Genomic DNA, 11,156 nt, shown 5'->3' with positions numbered 1-11,156 from the left:
TCGTCACCACAGATGGGCAGAAAGGAGAAATCCAAGGAGCATTCGGCTCAGGCGTCGAAGTCACCATCCAAGAAGGATTCTTCGCCGACGTCCAATTCAGAGATTACGTGCTTCCATTGCAGAGCTAAGGGTCACAAGAAAACCAATTGTCCGAAGCTGATGGAGTTTAAGAAGAAGAACACTTCCTCGACGTCTACCCCAGTTGCCAGTGTGCCAACTTCCGTCGCTGCTACAGAGGAAACAAGGGAAACGACAGAGTCTTACGACAAGTCTGGCTCCAAGGACACGGCTGAAATCGGTTGCGTCCATGAAAATTCTCTACGATTACAGATAAGCGATTCAGTTATCGAAGTTAATTCGGTAAACAAAAAAGATTGTAGTTTATTGGCTTTGATTGATACTGGTAGCCCGGTTTCATTTATTCAAGAGTCAACTTATAAAATTCTTTTTGGTCAATCTTCAAAGTTTGAAAAGTCCAAGATTAATGATTTCCGTGCTTTAAATGGTTCTCATATACCTGTAATAGGTTCGGTAGAATTGAACATTTGCTTATCAGTCTTACCTAACGTTTCTACTCAATCGTCCTTTCAAGTATTAAATAATCCAAATTGGTCTACTCATTTGGTACTTGGTAGAGATTTTCTCTCAATGAATAATTTAACTTTAGTTTATAAACCATCAAACGCTCAATTTAAAGAACGTGTAAAATTGTTCAACGAAGTTGCTTCAGCGGACGTGATTGAGGAGGATTTTGACACTCCATTCGCCGAAATTAAAACTGATTTTGGCTCAGAAGTCGATAAGCAGGTGTCTCAAGTAATTCAAAAAGTAAATAATACGGAGACAGAAGAGGTTAAAGATCTTCTACCAGTTACTGTTAATTTGAAAGATAATTCTGTTTATGCGTATGCTCCTAGAAAGTTTGCTTACGCCGAAAGATTGCAAATTCGAGAAATAACCGACGATTTACTTGCGCGCGGCGTGATTAAAGAAAGTTGTTCGCCTTATTGTGCACGTATTGTTCCTGTGCGAAAGCGGAATGGTAAATTGCGTCTTTGCGTGGACCTCCGTCCATTGAACCATAGGGTGGTGAAACAGAAATACCCATTTCCTATTATTGAAGATTGTTTGTCACAACTTGCAGATAAAAATGTTTTAACTCTTTTAGATCTTAAAGAAAGTTTTCATTCCATTCCGATCCACCCGGATCATACCAAGTTTTTCTCTTTCGCCACACCCGACGGACAGTTTGAGTTCGTTAAACTTCCTTTTGGTTATTGTGAAGCTCCATCTGAGTTTCAAAAACGATTATTATTGATATTACAACCGCTTACACGTATGGGTAAAATTTTGGTCTATATAGATGACATTCTAATTCCGACTAAGACAGTGGAAGAAGGCCTGTCTATTTTATTTCAATGTCTTTCGCTATTGAAACAACATGGTTTTGAAGTAAATTATGATAAGTGTCAATTTCTTAAGAAATCGGTTGAATATTTAGGATACGTCATTTCAGAAAAGGGAATCACCCTTAGTAAACGACACGTCGAAGCGATTGAAAAGTTTCCTATACCAAGAAGCGTACACGAAACGCAACGTTTCATTGGATTAATTGGATATTTCAGAAAATTTATTCCATATTTTGCAAAAAAGGCCAAACCACTATATTCATTACTTAAGAAAGATTCAGTTTTTAATTTTGATAATGATTGTTTGCAATCATTTAACGAATTAAAATCTACGCTTATTTCATTACCAATTTTACAATTGTACAATCCGAGTTTGGAGACCGAACTCCATACGGATGCTAGCTCTGTGGTGTTAGCTGCTATTTTGCTTCAAAGACAAGATTCAGGTTTTTTAGCACCTGTGGCATATTACAGTCAAGCGACCAACTCGGCAGAGAGTAGATATCACTCATTTGAGCTTGAAATGTTAGCGGTAGTACGCGCTATAGAAAGGTTTCATATTTACCTATATGGTATAAAATTTACTGTCATTACAGATTGTCATGCAGTAGTCTACGCGATGGACAAAGCTAATTTGAATCCGAGAATTGCTCGATGGACTATTCGTTTGCAAAGTTATGATTTTACAATCAAGCATCGACATGGTAATAAAATGTCTCATGTGGACGCTTTAAGTCGTGCTGTTGCTGCGGTGAATACTCTCCCAACTGAAGTTGAATTGCAGTACAGACAGTTTACCGACTCAAAGATTCAGAGTATTGCGAATTTGTTAGAGAAAGAATCAAATGACAAGTTTGAATTAATACACGGTCTAGTATATAGAAAGTGTTCTGATAATAAATTGCGTTTTTATGTACCGGAAGCTATGGTTCCGAATATATTAAGAGTTTATCACGATGGCAATGCCCATTGTGGCATCGAAAAGACGTTTCAGGGAATTTATAATACTTATTGGTTTCCGTCAATGAGGAGAGCAATTAATAATCATATTGAGAATTGTTTAACTTGTCTTGTTTCGAATACATCAACACATTCTAAGGAAGGTGAACTACAATTAGAAGAAACTCCGAATTTACCTATATCGGTCTTACACATTGATCACTTTGGTCCGATTTTAGAATCCGCTAATGGATTTAAACACATTTTGGTATTGATAGATGCCTTTACACGATTCACATGGCTCTTTCCTGTGCGATCAACAAGTTCGAAAGAAACTATAGAGCATTTAACTTCTATTTTCAATATTTTCGGTAATCCATCTATTTTGGTCTCGGATCGTGGTACTTGTTTTACCTCATTTGAATTTAGTACATTTACACAGAATCGGAATATTAAACACAGATTAGTTGCAGTAGCTGCACCATGGGCTAATGGGCTTGTAGAACGTGTAAATCGTTTCCTTAAAAGCTCTTTACGAAAAATTGTTGAAGATCAAGAATTATGGTCGGATAAAATAGCTGATATACAATATGTTATTAATAATACGTATCACTCGTCTACAAAGTGTTCTCCATCTAAATTGTTACTTGGCTACGAACATCGGAATAGTTTAGATTCTCCATTAGTCACTTTTCTAAATGATGTGGCTAATAATACTCTTTCTTCTGCGGAACTTGTAGAACAAAGAGAAAGAAATCGAGAAATCGCAAAAGAAGCCTCTGATAAAGTAAAAGCTTACAATAAAACTGTTTATGATAAAGGGCATAAAAAGCCAACTCAATATCAGATCAATGATTATGTTTTGGTTCGAGATACCTCGGTTAAACCAGGGGAAAACAAAAAATTAAAACCTACTTATCGTGGTCCTTATCAAATTACTAAAGTTTTGAACAAAAATAGGTACGTGGTACAAGATATCCCTGGATGCACCATCACGCAAAAACCGTATAATTCTATTTTGTCTCCAGATCGACTACGAAAATGGATTAAACATGTTTCTGAATGATATTTCGATATCTTTTCTCTTTTATAAGTTTTTACGTTTGCATTTAAATGTTTAGAGTTACCTTAAGCGATACTGACTATTATCTTTAGTTTTAAGATGGCGCATTTAATTATTAAGTAAAAGTTGTAAAATGTTTTTATTTTTAAATGTTTCTTTAAAATGTATCTTTATGCGATCAGTTGTATTTATGATTTTATTTAAGCGAAGTCCAATGTTTGAGGACAAACATTCTGTCAGTCTGGCCGAGCTGTAAGAAAGCTCCTAGTAAATTTAAACTTCGCGCCTTTCTGTCAGCGATGGCGCTTCGAAGGTTCGCTCCAAGCGCCACCGCAGCCGATGCGCGTGATTGGCTTAGGCCTACGAGACCTCCGATTGGCCGTGACGTCACCGGCGTCACAGCGGCGAGCGCGCGCAACATAGAACTTAGAAGAAGAAGAAGAAGCAGTTGTACGTTGTACGTTTTGTATCTTGCCGGTGGCAAGGGTAACCAGGCTGTAGAATAAAGAAACTTGCTGTTTCAAGCTTACAGAAGTTTTATATTTTAGATGCTAATTCCTACACAACGTCCACAATATTAATTTTGATATCGTAAAACAAAAATATGAATGTAACCTGTCTAATCTCCACTGCCTCCACGGCCCTACGTATTCTCCGTTGAACTTACGCGTTTCTCTCATTTAACATTAAGACTTCATCACCTATTAAAAATTTCCATATTTACTTTTTTATCATAATAAAATTTCGACCTCTGTTTCGTTTTTTCTAGGTTAGCCTTAGCTATAGTTTCGATATCGGAGATATCAGAAAACAAGTTTAACAAGTATTGGTGATATGTATCTGGATGACTTTCCTGTGACGTTCCGGAAGGTATTCGAACTGGTGTACCGAAAACAAGTTCGTACGGACTAAATCCAGTGCCTTCGTGGATCGAAGTGTTGTAAGAAGCTCTGTCAACTAATTCATCCCATTCTTCTTTGCGATTTATTAAACATTTTATATACTCGGCTAGAACATGATGCGATCTCTCTAGTGATCCATTGCTTTGTGGGTGAAAAGCAGTGGTGCGAAGCTGTTGAATATGAAACTTCTTCGTGATGCTGTTCATCAAATAACTTAGAAAGTTGGTACCTTGGTCGGTGTATACTTCGAGGGCATCCGAACTTGCAAATAAAATTGTTGATAAACGCTATTGCTGTGTTTTCAGCTGTTGCATCTGCGAGTGGCACATAGACAGCGTATTTAGTAAGGTCTTGCATGGTAAGCACATACCCATTTCCACGTGCTGTTCTGAGTAAAGGTCCGACTATGTCGAGGGTAACCTTGTCGAAGGCGCGTCCCGGCGTATCTGTAAGTATCATGGATTGCCTTATTTTTCTCCTTACCAATTTTTGTAGCTGGCAGATACATCTTTTTATATAATCTTGAATCTGTGATTTCATATTGTTCCAGGAGAACTGTTGTTTTATACGTAGGTACATCTTCGTGACTTCTTTGTATTCTCCGACTGCTGACTCATGATTCTCTGCGATGATTTGTCTTCTACTGGTGGTGTGATGATGGCTCCTTGACAAACCGATGTAAACACCGGGCGATCGGAGAATGTCTTGCGAAAATAATGCAATATATTTTGCCAGGTAATTAAATATATTTTCTCTATCTTCGTGATACTGAATGTATGTAGATTTAATTCGGTTGCAACATCTAGCAAAGATGTGAAGCATTCTGACAAGATATTTTTATCGAGTTTAATACTTGGCCTTTCTTTTACAGTTAAAGCTATTATATGACGACCTGGGAAAGATGACGATATTACACGTGCTCTTCCTAACATTAAGTTATCTACTGGAGGCAATTTTCCAGCTTTAGCGAGTTCTCGTGCTCTGTTGTCACAAGGTATTTGATTAGTGGTTAGCAAAATGATTAAATTATCGTTGCGATCGGAAAAGTGAATATCCGTTTCTTTAATAATACAAGATGAGTTTTGACTATCTACAAAAATTTCAGGGTCGCTATCAAATGAAGATTCTGAATCAGATATTTGTTCATTACCATTTCGTCCGGCGAGATAAAGTCTTCTTCAGGAGCTCGTGGCTGAAACATCAAAAAGTCCTCGTCGGGCAAACGCAATTTAGCCGTTATAGTTGAACCTTGTGCTTCCTCGGCATCAAGAGAGTCATCTGAGTCTTGAGAGACGTCGCGTGGAATTTCGGTAAGTGCTAATCGTCGAGATCGCAAATTATATCGCGAAGCCTTAACTCGATGCAACCAAGTCAATAGTTGATGATCAGTCACCAGTACAAATGCTCTGCCATACAGATAAGGTTTAAAATAGTTTACGCAGTATACAATTGCCAGCAATTCCTTCTCAATAGTAGAATAATTCCTCTCAGCCGAATTCAGAACTCTTGATGCATATCCTATAGAAAGGTCTTGGCCGATCACACCTTGACTGAGCACTCCTCCAATAGCAAAATCTGAGGCATCTGTCGTAAGTACAAAATCTTACTCGAAGTCCGGATACTGTAGAATCGGTTCCTCACAAAGTAATTTGCGTAATACATCGAAGGCTGCCTGCGTTTCATGCGTCCACTTATATGTTGCTTCTTTTTTCAGGAGATTAGACAGAGGGCTGGCGAGTTTAGAGAACCCTGGAATAAAACGCCTGTAATAACTTGCAAGGCCGAGAAATTGAAGCACATTTTTTTGATTACGTGGTCTTGGAAAGTTTTTGACTGCTTCCAGTTTTTGTGGATCGAGCCTAACACCGTCTTCTCCAATGATGTGCCCAAGGTAAGTAACTTCATGGCGGAGAAACTCACATTTATTCGGCTGAAGCGTCAGATTGGCAGCTCTCAGTCTATTCGTCAATTTATTAATCTTGATCTCGTGTTCTCGTAGTGAGCTAGCATACAACATTATGTCATCCATATATACAAATAGTTCAACGCCCTGAAGACCGGTTAATTCTTGGTCCATTAACCTCTGGAAAGTGGCAGGCGCGTTCTTCAATCCAAATGGCATCCGAGAAAATTGAAAGTGTTTGAATGGAGTTGAAAAAGCTGTCTTGTGAGCATCTATAGGATCCATTGGAATCTGGTGAAATCCGCTTGCAAAGTCAAGCACCGAGAAGTATTTAGCACCTCCAAGCTGGTCAAATATGTCACTGATATTAGGTAGCGGGTAAGCGTCTCCTATCGTTTTCTCATTTAGTTTCCTATATTAATCTATAACCATTCGCCATCGCTTGTTGCCTAACGAATCCAGTTTTTTAGGGACAATCCACACCGGTGAGCAAAAAGGCGATACAGAGGACGTAATTATTTCCTTGGAAACTAATTCTTTAACTTAACGCGTAATTTCATCTCTGTGTACCGGAGAAAATCTATATTGCTTAGTCTGAATAGGTGAGTTATCCGTAATGACTATCTTATGAGAGAACACATGCATTTTATCGAGATACTCATCAGGCACGTAAAATCTATCACTATGTAAATTCACTAGCGCAATTACATGTTCTTTTTCGGGAACGTTTAAGTGTTCTAAGCGCAATAATTGTATAATATTTGATACCCTATCGGAATTATTATTATTATTATTAGAATTAACGTGAGTTATATTTGTTATCCTTTTGCTCTTAATATCATTAGAAGAAAATGGGATTATTTCTGTTACCTTGTTTAAATTATTCTTACAAAAATTTTGAAACGTCTCTGCTACATTCTCTGAATTATTGTTACAAAGATTTTGAATACTTTCCGCATTATTTGTTGAATTATCGTATATACTAAGACTTTGAGATATATTTACTCTATGTTCTCGCTATTATCGCCTTCATATTCCGCTGAAAATTTATTTATTATTTTCAAGCCGGTTACGCTAACGCTCTCGCACACTTTACTTATTTTTACAATATTTATTCCTTCTTTTGTAGATACAGAGTATGAATGTGAAGTAGAAATCAGCCTCGCATGAGGGGAGCTGGTCCCTTGGAGCGGTCAAGAGGGAATCGCTTCGTCAGCGTGAAATAAGAATTGGCGACGTCTGACGTGCAGAGAGATCCCTCGTGAGCGTTCATTGCTGAAAACTCAATAAAATTAATAGAATTAGTAATAATTGAATTAGTAGTAGTAGTAGAATTAGAAAAATTAGAATTATAAGGAACAACCCACATAGACAAAAAGATATCTTTTATTATTACTTACTAGGCAAGATATCTTTTATAAATATAAAAGATATCTTTTTGTTTATGTGAGTTGTTCCTTATAATTCTAATTTTTTTTAGGGATCTAAAAGATGTCTTATGCAACATTTAGAGATGTCTTTTAGAGATCTAGAGATATCTTAAAGATATCTTTAAGATATCTTTTATCGAATTTTTTTAAAGATATCTAAAAGATATCTTTTAGATATGCGGCAAAGATGTTTTAAATGCTTGAAAAACATCTAATAGATATCTTTTAGATATCTTGAAAATTGTATTTCAGATATCTTAAAAGGTAGTACATAGCATGACAATGTTAAATTTATTAATTGAAGATTGCTGTTTTCAACGCGCGCGCGCTGTGAACAACAATTTTTAATTAATAAATTTAACATTGTCATACTGTTTTTTTTTAATATAAAGAAATAAACACTTTTTTTTTCATTTTTTGAAAATATAATAAATTATATATTTACAAAAATACATTTAGTACATTCAAATTAATTACTTTCATGGTTAGTTACTTTCATGGTTTGCAGACAATTTTTAATACAATGATACAAACTGACTATTGAAATATTAATTTCCAAAATATAGGTTAATATTACCTCATATCTCATTTAAGTCTTTTATTCGTCTGATATAATATATAATCGAGTATGTGACTGTTCACTCGGTTTCTTGAACACGATACTTAACTGTCCTCGATAATAATTCGAATTCCTATCCGGGCCGAATGTCCGTTTCAAGATATCCAAAAATTTATTAACAGTAAGGTGCATTTCATCCTCTACCGCCAAATACGCGTGATGCGAAAGCTTATTTCTTAGCATTCGAACTAACAACGCTTCGTCGAGTTGCGGTATCGAGTCTTTTGCCCTCTTACAGGCACGCGCAAATTGCCAAACCGGAATGTTATGGCCATCGTACTTTGGCACTAATTATAATGCATCGCGGACGTATGATTTCGGGTAAGCGGAATAGGCGGTCGCGAAGGTAGCGTCCGGTACTGGACTCGAAGTCGCTTCCATTCTTGTAGTAATTCCCATAATCCCGTAAGATTAAGAGGCGGTGGCCCTTCAACCAGATTAGGCCCTACGTGAGTGGACGCCGCGAAATCCGGACCTTGAAGTCCTGCTAATACGTCTGCGACGGTTCGCATAGTATTTCTGAAAGTTTCCGCGCGCGCATTATGCTCTCTTGCTCTTGCCGATTTAATAGCCTGTTCATATTCTTTTTGCAGGTCATCGAGCAACCGCGAACTCGCGCGCCTCCCCCCGCGAAGGAAAATCATTTCTTTGCTCATCCATTACGGAGGACGAGATATTAAACAATCAAAGAGAAGCTACACGTCGACAACAGGCTATTAATATATTATATATTATTATAAATATGTTTAACATAATAGTTAATACTATACCGGCGTTGTACTTTTATTATAAAAATTTAAATTTTTTTTCAATATGAGTAAAAATAAGGGCAATGAGCCAAATACTGAACGTAAATTTTTCAAATTAAGTATAATATAAAATTTTAATTTTAATACAGACGTTTCGACTCCGATCGGGTCATCTTCAGTGTAACAGACATAAATAAATTATAAAAATTTCGGTGTCGCTAATCAATAGATAATGTCAGGAAATTATTCGCATCTTGAAATTTTAGTCCATCATGTAAAAGTTAATCCAATACAGTAAATTCAATCTAATAAAATTTATATAATTTGTCATAAGAATCTTAAATAGCATGTTAAACAAGTGTTAAAAGATAGTTACCTTGTTAAAAATTGTGTAATAACTAATGTCAATAATATAAAATTCCATAATGTAAAAAATGTAATATCGTCAATGATAAAATGTTATAACAATCCAATTTACAGCTTTATCGACTTCTTATATATGTTCATGTCAAGAAGAAGCACATTCTTTAAAAGAGGCAAAAACAAATGAAAACAGTCTAAGAGGTAGAGAAGGACTGTATCATATTTGTGTACATATCGGGCAATGACTCCGTATCGTTTTGTTTATTTATGCCATGTGTCTGTTTTTTAATATAAACCATTTCGGATATCAACCTCTTTTTGTAGGAAGGTCCCACATCTAATACTTCCACATTATTCTAATTAAAATTATGATTATTGTCTATTCGATGGTTAGTAACAACTGATGGAGACTTTGATACTTTATTAATATCCAAAATGTGTTCATTGAGTCTAGTTTTTAATTGCCTCTTAGTCTGTCCAACATAACTTGCATCACAATCACTACACGAAATTTTATATACAACATTACGATTTTGTGTATGTTCCAGTTTGTCTTTTCCTCTCTTAATGTGGCTTTTAAGTGTATTAGGAATAGTATACGCGAGTTTGCAGTTGATAGAATTAGCAATAGGTGTAAATTTTTCTGAAATTGATTTTACAAAAGGAACAGTAAAAAACTTTTTGATTATTAACGTTATTAATATTTAGATATTAACTTTTTGATTTTTTTTTTTTCAATTTAATATTTTATACTTTAGAAGACGGGTACCCAACGTCCGGCCCGCGGGCCAGATCCAGCCCGCACAGCCTTTCAATCCGGCCCGCACCCGCAACCGTATTCCAAAATATAATCGCACTGTTTGAATCAATTTATGTTTGCGAAGCTGTTTAATAAATAAGTAAATCTATGTTTGTCTCAAAAATAAATTATGTGAAAAACAAGTTTCGAAATCGTCTAACTGATCGTCATCTTGAGGATTGTTTGGTTGCTGCTACTACTAGTTACAACCTTGAGTTTACCAAGATGGCTAAAGTAGTAAATCGCAATTCTCACATTAGTTCTTAATTGGAAAAATATATAAAAATATTATAATTATATATATAAAAATATGTTTTTATATGTATTTAAATATGTATGTATTATTTAGTATGTATGTATACATGTATACATGTATTTTATATATATATTATTATATATTTATGATAAAGCTCAATAAGTATTAAACAATAATATAATGAAATAAGGGCAATGAGCTAATTTTCGTTAAAATCTTTAAGTCATATATTATTATATTTTTTAATATGTATGTATTTATATATGTTTTTATATGTATATAAATATATGTTTTTATATGTATTTAATGTTTTTTTATATGTTTATATATATTAACAGGGAATGGAAGTAACTCGTTACTTGTAACGAAGTTACAGTTACAAGTTACTTTTTTAGTAACTTTACTGGTAACTGCGTTATTTTCTTTTTTTGGTAACTGTAACGGTAACGAGTTACATTTTTTGGGTAACGGTAACGAAACTTACAGTTACTTTTGTCGTTACTTTGCACACGATTGAACACGGTTCGATTGGATACATACTATTTATAGCGCTTATCAATAAGACTTGAAAGTCCTTAGACATTCGGCTGTCATGATTCAGTAATTATTTTACACTTCTATCTTCTATGTAATACATAGGACATACAAATATTTCAGTTTGCTGCATATTTTACAGGTTTTAGAATTACAAAATTGTGTTTAAAAAAAATTAAAAAGTAAATTA

General features: G+C 35.3%; 1 long non-coding RNA gene across 1 annotated transcript; it reads left to right on the top strand.

The window, feature by feature from the left end:
• Positions 1–5,330: 5,330 nt before the first annotated feature.
• Positions 5,331–9,103, top strand: LOC108781890 (uncharacterized). Its single transcript, XR_001940970.1, has 7 exons — positions 5,331–5,623; positions 5,838–5,902; positions 6,028–6,204; positions 6,313–6,594; positions 6,687–6,818; positions 7,346–7,477; positions 8,859–9,103. It is a non-coding gene; the product is annotated as an uncharacterized LOC108781890 (long non-coding RNA).
• Positions 9,104–11,156: the final 2,053 nt, after the last annotated feature.

This window comes from Cyphomyrmex costatus, unplaced genomic scaffold (assembly GCF_001594065.2).
Source record: "Cyphomyrmex costatus isolate MS0001 unplaced genomic scaffold, Ccosl1.0 scaffold92, whole genome shotgun sequence".
In the NCBI taxonomy this organism is placed as follows: domain Eukaryota; kingdom Metazoa; phylum Arthropoda; class Insecta; order Hymenoptera; family Formicidae; genus Cyphomyrmex; species Cyphomyrmex costatus.
The sequence above is the reverse complement of the archived record's forward strand: the minus strand, read 5'-3'. Positions and strand labels throughout refer to the sequence as shown.